The sequence below is a fragment of the Aythya ferina genome, assembly GCF_964211825.1.
Source record: "Aythya ferina genome assembly, chromosome: 3".
Classification (NCBI taxonomy): Eukaryota; Metazoa; Chordata; class Aves; order Anseriformes; family Anatidae; genus Aythya; species Aythya ferina.
Window position 1 is genome coordinate 76813345 of NC_140298.1, and position 10058 is coordinate 76823402.

Below are 10058 nucleotides of genomic sequence, written 5' to 3' on the forward strand. Positions count from 1 at the left end.
AGTGTAGTGGTATGGCAAGGGGGAATGGCTTTAAACTAAAAGAGGGGAGATTTAGATTAGATGTTAGGAAGAAATTCTTTACTCAGAGGGTGGTGACACAGGTTGCCCAGAGAAGCTGTGGATGCCCCATCCCTGTAAGTTTTCAAGGCCAGGCTGGATGGGGCTTTGGGCAACCTGGTCTGGTGGGAGGTGTCCCTGCCCATGGCAGAGGGTTGGTATTAGATGATTTTTAAGTTGCTTCCAACCCAAACTATTCTATGACTTTTTTTAAAAATTTTATTTTATTATTTTATTTTTTTAATTTACTGTTGCAGTTTCTTGATTTGACAATACAGGATTTAAAATTAAACCAGTAACCAAATTACAGTGGGGATTACTTTTTTAGGGATATAATTGCTAATTTGCAGTGATTACATTATTTTCAAATAAAAGAGATGTTAACACTCTGCCTCTCAGCTAATTAGTGTGGTCTCCCAAAATAGTAGCCTAAGTGGTAGTAAATTTTTTTTGTTATTGTTGTTTTGTTTGTTCGTTTGGGAGGGGTGTTTTTTCCTTCCCCTTGCCTTTAGTCAAAACAGAAGTTTGTCCCAGTTGCTTGTGAAAACCTCAGAGGAGTGGTCTGAACCAGAGGATGGGAGGGCAGCTACCACGTCTGGTGCCTGACAGCATGCCCAGCACCAAGTCGCAGTGGTTTAGGTGCTGTAGCACCTTTGGTCTCCCCAGGAAATGTGTTTCTCCCTGAAGCAATAACTCTTATGCAAGTAACTTTTCTAGTTCAGATAACAGTTTGTGCTGCAGCGGCTGCTTAAAAGCAGCAGTCAGTACATGGAAGGTAAACTGATAAGAAAACCAAAGATTCAGAAGCCAGAAAGAATTACTTTTTCATGAAGCCAGTGTAGAATATGAATACTGGGATGACTGTCTCAAGCTTGTTGCAATTATCTTCCAACAATTTCTACATAGGCAGTGTTATGTAGGCAGTTGCTATTTTTTTCTGTAAGTTTCTGTTTCTTGAAACAATACAGCAATTAACACTGGAATTGCTGGGGTTTTGTTTTGTTTTTTGTTTAAGAAAAAAAATCCTCTATTACTCGGAAAGGTGTATGAGCCATTCTGTCAAAAACAGTTCTTTGAAATGGAATCAATGTGTTCTGTTGCTGTGCAGCCAACAACTCTGATTTGGAAGATAAAAGCAGTTACAAACCAAAAGTCTTCATTTACATTGAGGCACAATTGCTTGCACAAGTATATGAAACAAATCCTCTTTAACATGTATCCCAAAACTGAGGGAAGAAAAGCAATCCAACCCACAGATTTAAAATGGGATCTTGTTAGTGTTGAAAAACAGAGTAATTTAAAACAATGATAAAGTTTTACATTCTCTTAACTCCCATTTGCTGATACAATTTCTGATGAGAGTCCTCAGATGGGAAGTTGAAATTTCGGAACTGCAAGGCAACTGGAAGATGAATTCCTGTGCTTCTGACAAACTCCTGCCAGTCTCACGGGATACAATTGAGATTGGAAACTTTGATGTTGGAAGTAATAAAATACTTGACGAGAAGAGATTCCAGACACTGTAAGGAGATTGAGATGGAAAGTGATTTTGCCTTAGATAGCTCTTGGACAAAATATACTTGTATGTACTTTGTGAAGGTCTGTATGCAATTAAAGTATACCACTTGCTAGAAGGCAAAGGTTTTGAAATTAGGTAGTGAATGCTTTTTAGTTCTGGTGTGATGATGGTGTTTTGGTGTGGTAGTGAATTTTAATATCTTGTTGTTTGACATGTTGGAAGGCTTATGAGGGAAGGAAGGACTTGTGACACGGTGATTATCATACCACTCCAATGGTTGACATAAAAATTTTACTTTGGAATACAAAGTCCCCTAGTCCCCTGTTTGGGTCTTTTAAATAACTTTTTCAGTGTTAGAAACAAATAGCAATGCAATAAAACCAAAATAAATTGTTGTATTTCAAGTGTTCTATCAGTTTAGCACTGTTGTAACTGCTACCAGTGTTTGCATTTTTTAGACTGTGTTTTAAGAACTCATGAATTCCTGGTCACAGACTGAGAAAGGTACCTAATTCCTTTTAATCTGGGGAAGGATCTAAAACCCATCTTGTTTTCTCCTTTAGTTGTAGACCTTTAAGAAATTGTGGTTTAACTAGTATTTTCTACACTGCTCTCTTGAAAAGGGAGTTAGAAGTACTGCCTTAACTGGGAAAATACCACATTTTCACATAAAGAAACAGTTTTAACTTTCTTGATTGTTTCTTAATTCCTGGAATATTTTTGCCTTGAATGAGCTGCTGCTACCTTTTACTGGCTTGCTTTTTCTTTCTTACGTTTTCATGCATATATCCAGTATTTCAATGGTAACTCTAAGCCAAATTGCCAAATGAGTTATTATTATGTTGCTTTTCCTTGAATTCAATGTGAATTTTGATGTTTACTTTTGAGATGGTTGTTTTCAGGTTGTTTGTGAAGAAAGCTGCAGTACTATTCAGATAATAGTAACATGTTGCTGGACCTTTTTATCTTTTCATTTTACATAGGCCTAGTATATATAACTGTGAAAAAAAGATATGGTTATAAATCTAATTTTTAATCCTCATTTTCTCTTCTTATTTTTGAGGTATGCATGTATAAGGTATCTCATAAGAAATCTTTGTGAAATTAAAATGTTAGTTTATGAAATGAATTGGTGAACGTATTGGCTTTAAACTTCATAAGCGTTGATATTAAGCATCTTTATTAGTATTTCTTTTCAATTCTTAATCCATTTCTACTGATGTCATGGAACAAGAATCTCGCTCCCCTGAGGCGATTTAATATCTGTGAGCTCCCATAACTATGAAGCTGATGAAAATGTACCCTACTGGCTAATATAGCATTACCATATGTTTATAAGGCTGTGAGTTCAAATTCTATTGTGTTTGTCTCAATTTAAAATAATTAAATGATTATTTTGTCACATTTTGCAACCAGTTCATATGTGCAAAGTACTTTGCATGTAAGGGATGCTTGCATCTTAAGCACTGCAATATTTCATCATGCTACATAATCAACATGAAAAATTTAGTCAGACAAAAAATTTAAATAGTGTTTCTCCCTTTGAAAACTGCAGGGAGGAATGCTCTGAGGTGGCTTTGTCATTGACTAGAACAGATCTGTGCTTTTGAGCTTCTTAGTTCAAAGTGCCCTAGGTGAAAGCTGTACCATTGGCTTGTCAGGTTTAAACTAATATCGTTTGCTTTAAAAAACATTTCAAAAGTGCTTGTGCTCTACATGAATATGGTACTATAAGTTTTGTGAAAACAAGACAGATAATCTAAACAATTTTAAACTTCTGCATGTTATAATTAAGGGTGTGTTTCCTTTATTTAGTTGCCAAACTTTCTCTTGTGCTGTCTAATATAACAGATACAAAGATATTTTATTTGTCCATCTGATATTGTTAAAAAAGTTCCATTATGCACTTGAAGTAGATATATAAGCTTTCTATAAATTTATTTCTGTACAAAACTGCAAAATATCATCTCCAAATGTATAATTCTTTTGAGCTGTGATTCACAAGTCTCTGTATATTCTTGGCCTGCGTTCAAATTGGTTAAAAGTTGCTTCCTTGAAGAAGTTTGATATCTGTACTTCTGAAAAGCAGCCTGAACTCCGGAGGAAGATGGGCTTTCCTTGTGCCAGTAAAGCACAAATTTTAGAAATTATTCTCTTCAGTCAAAGGTAACAAAGCAAATGCATTCAAATTATGGAAACAGTCGCAAAAGATATATGGTAGTACATTCTTTTATGTAAACATGCAACAACAGAATATGTAATTCTATACTATATATAATACTATATATTTTATTGCAAAATTTTCCAAAACACATTTAACTCGTTGACCTGTTTACTGGGTAGCCAAATAGTAGAATATGTCAGTTAAAGTTTACCATTATTGCATTTTTATGTGTCACAGTAGAGAAAAAAAAAAAAAAAAAAAAGGAAGCATTGCTTCTGAGTGCATTTAGCAATATTTAGCAATAAACAAAAAGAATCCCCAGGTTGTTTAAATGAATGTAATTTGAATTAGTTATCTCCAGACTTCTCTTGGGTAGGATGCTCAGTCGCTTATAGAAGAACAGCTCTTTATACATCTCTCTCTCTAAAACACTGAAGAGACTTTCTTGTCTCAAGAAGAACCTAATATTGCTGGGCACAGAGTTTCCCTCTCTGCCTCTCTTTTTCAGCATTCCCCTGACTTGTTACAAGAGGATTTGAATGAAGTTACTGGAATCTTCAGTCTTGTTAAACACTTCTCTTAATACAAACTATTTTTTCATACTGAAAGTAAATGTTTGCACTTTGAATATGTGTAAATTAAATCACTTTGGAAAGGAAGTACTGCAACTCTAATAACTATTAAACGAGCCAAGTTCCATTTGTCCAGAAACTGCTGCCACATTTTTGTGAAGATTAAGAGTTGGGTCTTTACCTTCATCAAATAGATTTTAATCTTCAACAGGTGCTAAAGTTAAGTTCACAAGTGTGAGTGACAGGCACATGGGACAGATGTAAAGCATAAAGGATCTGGAGAACAGAACAGACAAAAGTAATTTTACAAACCTTTTGAATCTATGTCTGGAAACATAACTTCATTAATAACTAGGGAAGTTCTGTATACAACAAGAAATTGCTAATAGGTAGGTCTAAGATCAGGACCTCAGCCAAATATGATGCCCCGGCAGATTAGAACATTATTTTGTTTTCCTTTCTAAATTAAGGAACGAACAGACATACAAAAATAAAAAATGTCTGTCTGCCCTGGGAGACTTTTGGTAATCTTAATAACCTACCAACCTCATATTAAATTCAGTTTTGCCATTATGATAGATAAAGGTTTCAGCAAAGCTATCTTTATAAAATTTGTTTTAAGAAATGCAAACTCTTTTCCCACTTTATCTTAATATTTGAAGGAGATTGAATTAAACATTGTTTTTAAAATAACTTATGAGGAAATAGTAACATCTATTAAACTTCACAGCCTATTATAATCCAAGTCTAACACTGAATATTAATAACTTTACTCTCCAAATTACTATGTACTTGAACCTAAGCAAGTATGTCTGGTGCAAAATCTTACTGTTCCTAGAAGATTTGCACACTGGCTTTAAGTCTTTACTTTTTGTCTATCTTCTAATGCTTCACGTGTAACAGTGGAAGTTTTGTTAGACTTTCCAGAAAAGATAGCTGAATATGGCTACCTTTTGGTTTGGTATGGCTATCTTTGGTATATGGCTGAGACAGTTACTGTAACCTGTAAATAGTAACCCATATTTGATATCTGACTAAGAAGGCATAAATTATTGATGTGAAGATCAATTCTTGATTAAAAGTAAAAATCTACCTTTTCTTTGGTTAGCTTGTTTCAAGAGCTACATATCTTCTGATTTAAAATATGATTACTTTTTAATTAGAATAATTTAGTATGTTCTTTCAGGGTATGATAATATCAAATGCTTGGAGCAATGGGGAAGATGATCTTTCTTGGAGTCATGACAAGTAGAGAAAGAAGAGAGTATTTGGATAGAAACGAGAGTTTTTGAGAGCTGTGTCTGCACATGTGTATCATGTCTTTGCAGCAGAACTGTGTGCATCAAAGATGATCCTAGGTTCTGATACTGAAACTGTGTGCAAGTACACAATCATGTTGTCTTCTAAAGGAAACTGGAACATTCTTGTGCAGTGTTTGGAGGATACCAGGTTAGAAGTCCTTTTCTTTTTAATGTAGATACACCATCTTTACATGGGCTAAGAAATATTTTGCCTCTGGTTTCTAACAAATTATTGCACGTCCTTAAGTTTTAACCAGTTTTAGAAAGTGGGCCAGATTCTCAGTTAGATCAAAGGCAATCTTACTGAAATCATTGGAACCATCTCATCTCCCAGAGAGCTAACTTACATTGCCACTTGCCGAGGCGATCGGCTCCGGGACAGACGCGTTCTGCAGCGCAGCGGGGGATCGGGCAGGCAGGGCCAATTTTTCCGGCACCGAGCCCGCTTGAGGGAGGTGAACGAGGAGAGAACGAGGCGGAGGCGGAGCCAGCAGCGCCCCCTCCCCGACCGTTCAAAAGCTGCCCTTTTGAACGGCAGCTTTTGAACGGTCGGGAGCGCGGCGACCAGGACGGGCACACAGGGCATGGCGCCTCAGTAGGCAGGGCGAGCAGGCAGGGCGAGCAGGCTGGGCGAGCAGGCTGGGCAGAGCGCAACTCCCTGCCCATACGAACACCTCCTCTAACGGCGGTCTACCGCTAGCTCAGCTGCAATGGTGTACACCAGGCACAGTGCTCTCTCTAGGAAGTCTGTACACACCCAGACCGACTGCCCGCTCAGAAATGCGGCAGTTCAGGTGTCCGGATGCAGGGAGTGCCTGAGCCCGCTGCTACCACCTGTGGGGGGCAGAGAGACTGTGTGCGTGAGGTGCGAGCAGGTGGACGACCTGGTCCGACTCGTGGCAGAACTCAGGGAGGAGGTCGAGAGGTTGCGGGATATCAGTCGACTCCACACCTCAGGACTGCCTCCACCAGGACACAAAGAAGGGTGATTGTTGTGAGCGATTCCCTTCTCAGGGGAACAGAGGGACCTACTTGTCAGCCTGACCCTACCCCTAGGGAAGTCTGCTGCCTCCCTGGGGCCAGGGTCAGGGACATTGCCAGAAAGCTTCCCAACCTGGTTCGCCCCTCTGACTATTGTCCTCTTTTAATAGTCCAGGCTGGCAGTGATGACATTGAAGAGAGAAGCCTGAAGACCATCAAATGTGACTTTAGGGGACTGGGACGGTTAGTGGATGGAGTGGGAGTACAGGTGGTGTTTTCGTCCATCCCTACGGTGGCAGGGAGGGGTACAGAGAGGACACAGAAAGCCCACCTGATAAACACGTGGCTCAGAGGCTGATGCCAACACAGAAATTTGTTTTTTTTTTTTTTGACCATGGGGTGCTTTACTCTGCACCTGGCCTGATGGCCACAGACAGGTCCCTATCTCTAAGGGGAAAACGGATCCTAGGCCAGGAGCTGGCGGGGCTCATTGAGAGGGCTTTAAACTAAAAAAGGCCAAAGCTCATCTGCAGCTCAATCTGGCTACTGCCATTAAAGACAACAAAAAATGCTTTTACAAATACATCAACGCTAAATGGAGGACTGAGGAGAATCTCCATCCTTTACTAGATGCGTGGGGAAACCTTGTTACAAAAGATGAGGAAAAGGCAGAAGTACTTAATGCCTTCTTTGCCTCAGTCTTTAGCAGCAAAACCAGTTGCTCTCTGGATACCCAGTACCCTGAACTGGTGGAAGGGGATGGGGAGCAGAGTGTGGCCCTCACTATCCATGAGGAAATGGTTGGTGACCTACTACTGCACTTGGATGTACACAAGTCAATGGGGCCAGATGGGATCCACCCGAGGATACTGAGAGAACTGGCGGAGGAACTGGCCAAGCTGCTTACCATCATTTATCAACAGTCCTGGCTATTGGGGGAGGTCCCAGTTGACTGGGGGCTAGCAAACATGACGCCCATCTACAAGAAGGGCTGGAGTGCAGACCCAGGAAACTATAGGCCTGTCAGTTTGACCTCAGTGCCAGGGAAACTCATGGAGCAGATTATCTTGAGTGTCATCACGTGGCACTTACAGGGCAAGCAGGTGATCAGGCCCAGTCAGCATGGGTTTATGAAAGGCAGGTCCTGCTTGACGAACCTGATCTCCTTCTATGACAAAGTGATGCGCTTGGTGGACAAGGGAAAGGCTGTGGATGTGGTCTCCCTTGACTTCAGCAAGGCTTTTGACACCGTTTCCCACAGCATTCTCCTCAAGAAACTGTGTGCTCATGGCTTGAATTGGCGTACTCTTCTCTGGGTTAAAAACTGGCTGGATAGCTGGGCCCAAAGAGTCGTGGTGAATGGAGTCAAATCCAGTTGGAGGCTGGTCACTAGTGGTGTTCCCCAGGGCTTGGTACTGGGGCCAGTCCTCTTTGATATCTTTATTGATGATCTGGATGAGGGGATCGAGTGCACCCTCAGTAAGTTTGCAGATGACACCAAGTTAGGTGTGTGTGTCGATCTGCTCGAGGGCAGGAAGGCTCTGCAGGAGGATCTGGATAGACTGGACTGATGGGCTGAGGTCAACTGCACGAAGTTCAACAAGGCCAAGTGCCAGGTCCTGCACCTGGGTTGCAACAACCCCAAGCAGAGCTACAGGCTGGGAGAGGAATGGTTGGAAAGCTGCCAGGCTGAGAAGGACCTGGGAGTATTGGTGGATAGTCGGCTGAATATGAGCCAGCAGTGTGCTCAGGTGGCCAAGAAGGCCAACGGCATCCTGGCTTGTATCAGAAACAGTGTGACCAGCAGGGCTAGGGAGGTGATCGTCTCCCTGTACTTGGCTCTGGTGAGGCCGCACCTCGAGTACTGTGTTCAGTTTTGGGCCCCTCGCTACAAGAAGGACATCAAGGTGCTCGAGCAAGTCTAGAGAAGGGCGATGAAGCTGGTGAGGGGTCTGGAGAACAAGTCCTACGAGGAGCAGCTGAGGGAGCTGGGTTTGTTCAGCCTGTAGAAAAGGAGGCTCAGGGGTGACCTTATCGTTCTTTACATTAAAGTACCTTAAAGGAGGCTGTAGAGAGGTGGGGGTTGCTCTATTCTCCCATGTGCCTAGTGACTGGATAAGGGGGAACGGACTAAAGTTGCACCAGGGGTGTTTTAGGTTGGATATTAGGAAGAACTTCTTTACTGAGAGGGTTGTGAGGCATTGGAATGGGCTGCCCAGGGAAGTGGTGGAGTCACCATCCCTGGAGGTCTGTCTTTAAAAGACATTTAGATGTTGAACTTAGCGATATGCTTTAGTGGAGGAGGAGGACTTGTTAGTGTTAGGTCAGAGGTTGGACTTGATGATCTTGAGGTCTCTTCCAACCCAGACAATTCTGTGATTCTGTGATTTGCAAGTTTGTCTGAGATTCTAATGTGTTGGGTTGTCCTTATTATTTGTACTCTTATTTTTGACTGAGAATCCCATTTTTATCAGATGGTGATTTCTGTCTGTCTTGACTCACAAGTGATGCAGAACCTCTGGACAAAAAAAAAAAAAAAATATGTTTACATAATAAGATTTTTGTTCAGATTGATTTTGTAGAGGGACTTAATGTCCTTTACTTCTCACTGTGGAAATACTTCATGGGAAAGGGAAGAAATGATGTAATTTAGTTGAACATATCTGTATGAAATGGTGCTATTTGAAAGGGAGTCATAAATGCTAAAACATTTTTTAAAAATGTAGTTAAGTGTTTTGGAGCCAGGTTCTGAGCACAAGGTTCTGAGCACAAAAGGTTTTTTCTTTTCTTTTTCTTTTATTGATGCTCTGGAAGTTGGGTAGGTGGGGACGATGTTGTAACATGAATCAGCAGAAGAAATGAGCATTACTAGAGTGAATTGACATTTGAATGTGGGCAACTGGTATAGTTATTTTTTCCAGCATGTACTTAGCATGTGCTGTGCTATTGTCAGAAAATTATTTCTAGTATACTGAGTGAGATTTGACAAATGATCCTTTATTTCTAATCCACTGGAGATGTGAGAACATTCTTCACAATAAATTTAAAACCCACTGCTTCACTAGACAAACAGCCAAATATTAGGTATTACAAGGTATTTTTATTTATAAAAATAATATATATATATATATATATAATGATCTAGAAAAACTGACCATTGCTTATTTTCTATGGTATATAGTTCTCATTATTCTAGATTTTTTCCCTACTGCAAGCAAACATGGACATGTTTGTGTATGTTAAATATATAGTCTTGAATGCATTCTCAAGTGACTTCAGCAGGCTTCTCAAAGGTACAGATGGTGATCCTTCCTCTGAAGTTCATTGGAATTGCTAAACAGCTCTGGCTAGCTAGCTCAGAACTGGCTGATGATCACGAAGAATACCATTTTCCCTCTTGATTTGAAGTGGACTTGGTACTGAAACGTTCATCATCAGTGTCAGACACTGATGTTGGCCGTGCT

The 10058-nt window shown here is 40.4% G+C and overlaps 1 long non-coding RNA gene across 1 annotated transcript; it reads right to left on the minus strand.

Annotated features, from left to right (window-relative positions):
- Nucleotides 1–856: 856 nt before the first annotated feature.
- On the minus strand, nt 857–6074 carry LOC311433779. Its single transcript, XR_014690954.1, has 2 exons — nt 5961–6074; nt 857–1577 (listed from the first exon to the last, which is right to left on the minus strand). It is a non-coding gene; the product is annotated as an uncharacterized lncRNA (long non-coding RNA).
- Nucleotides 6075–10058: the final 3984 nt, after the last annotated feature.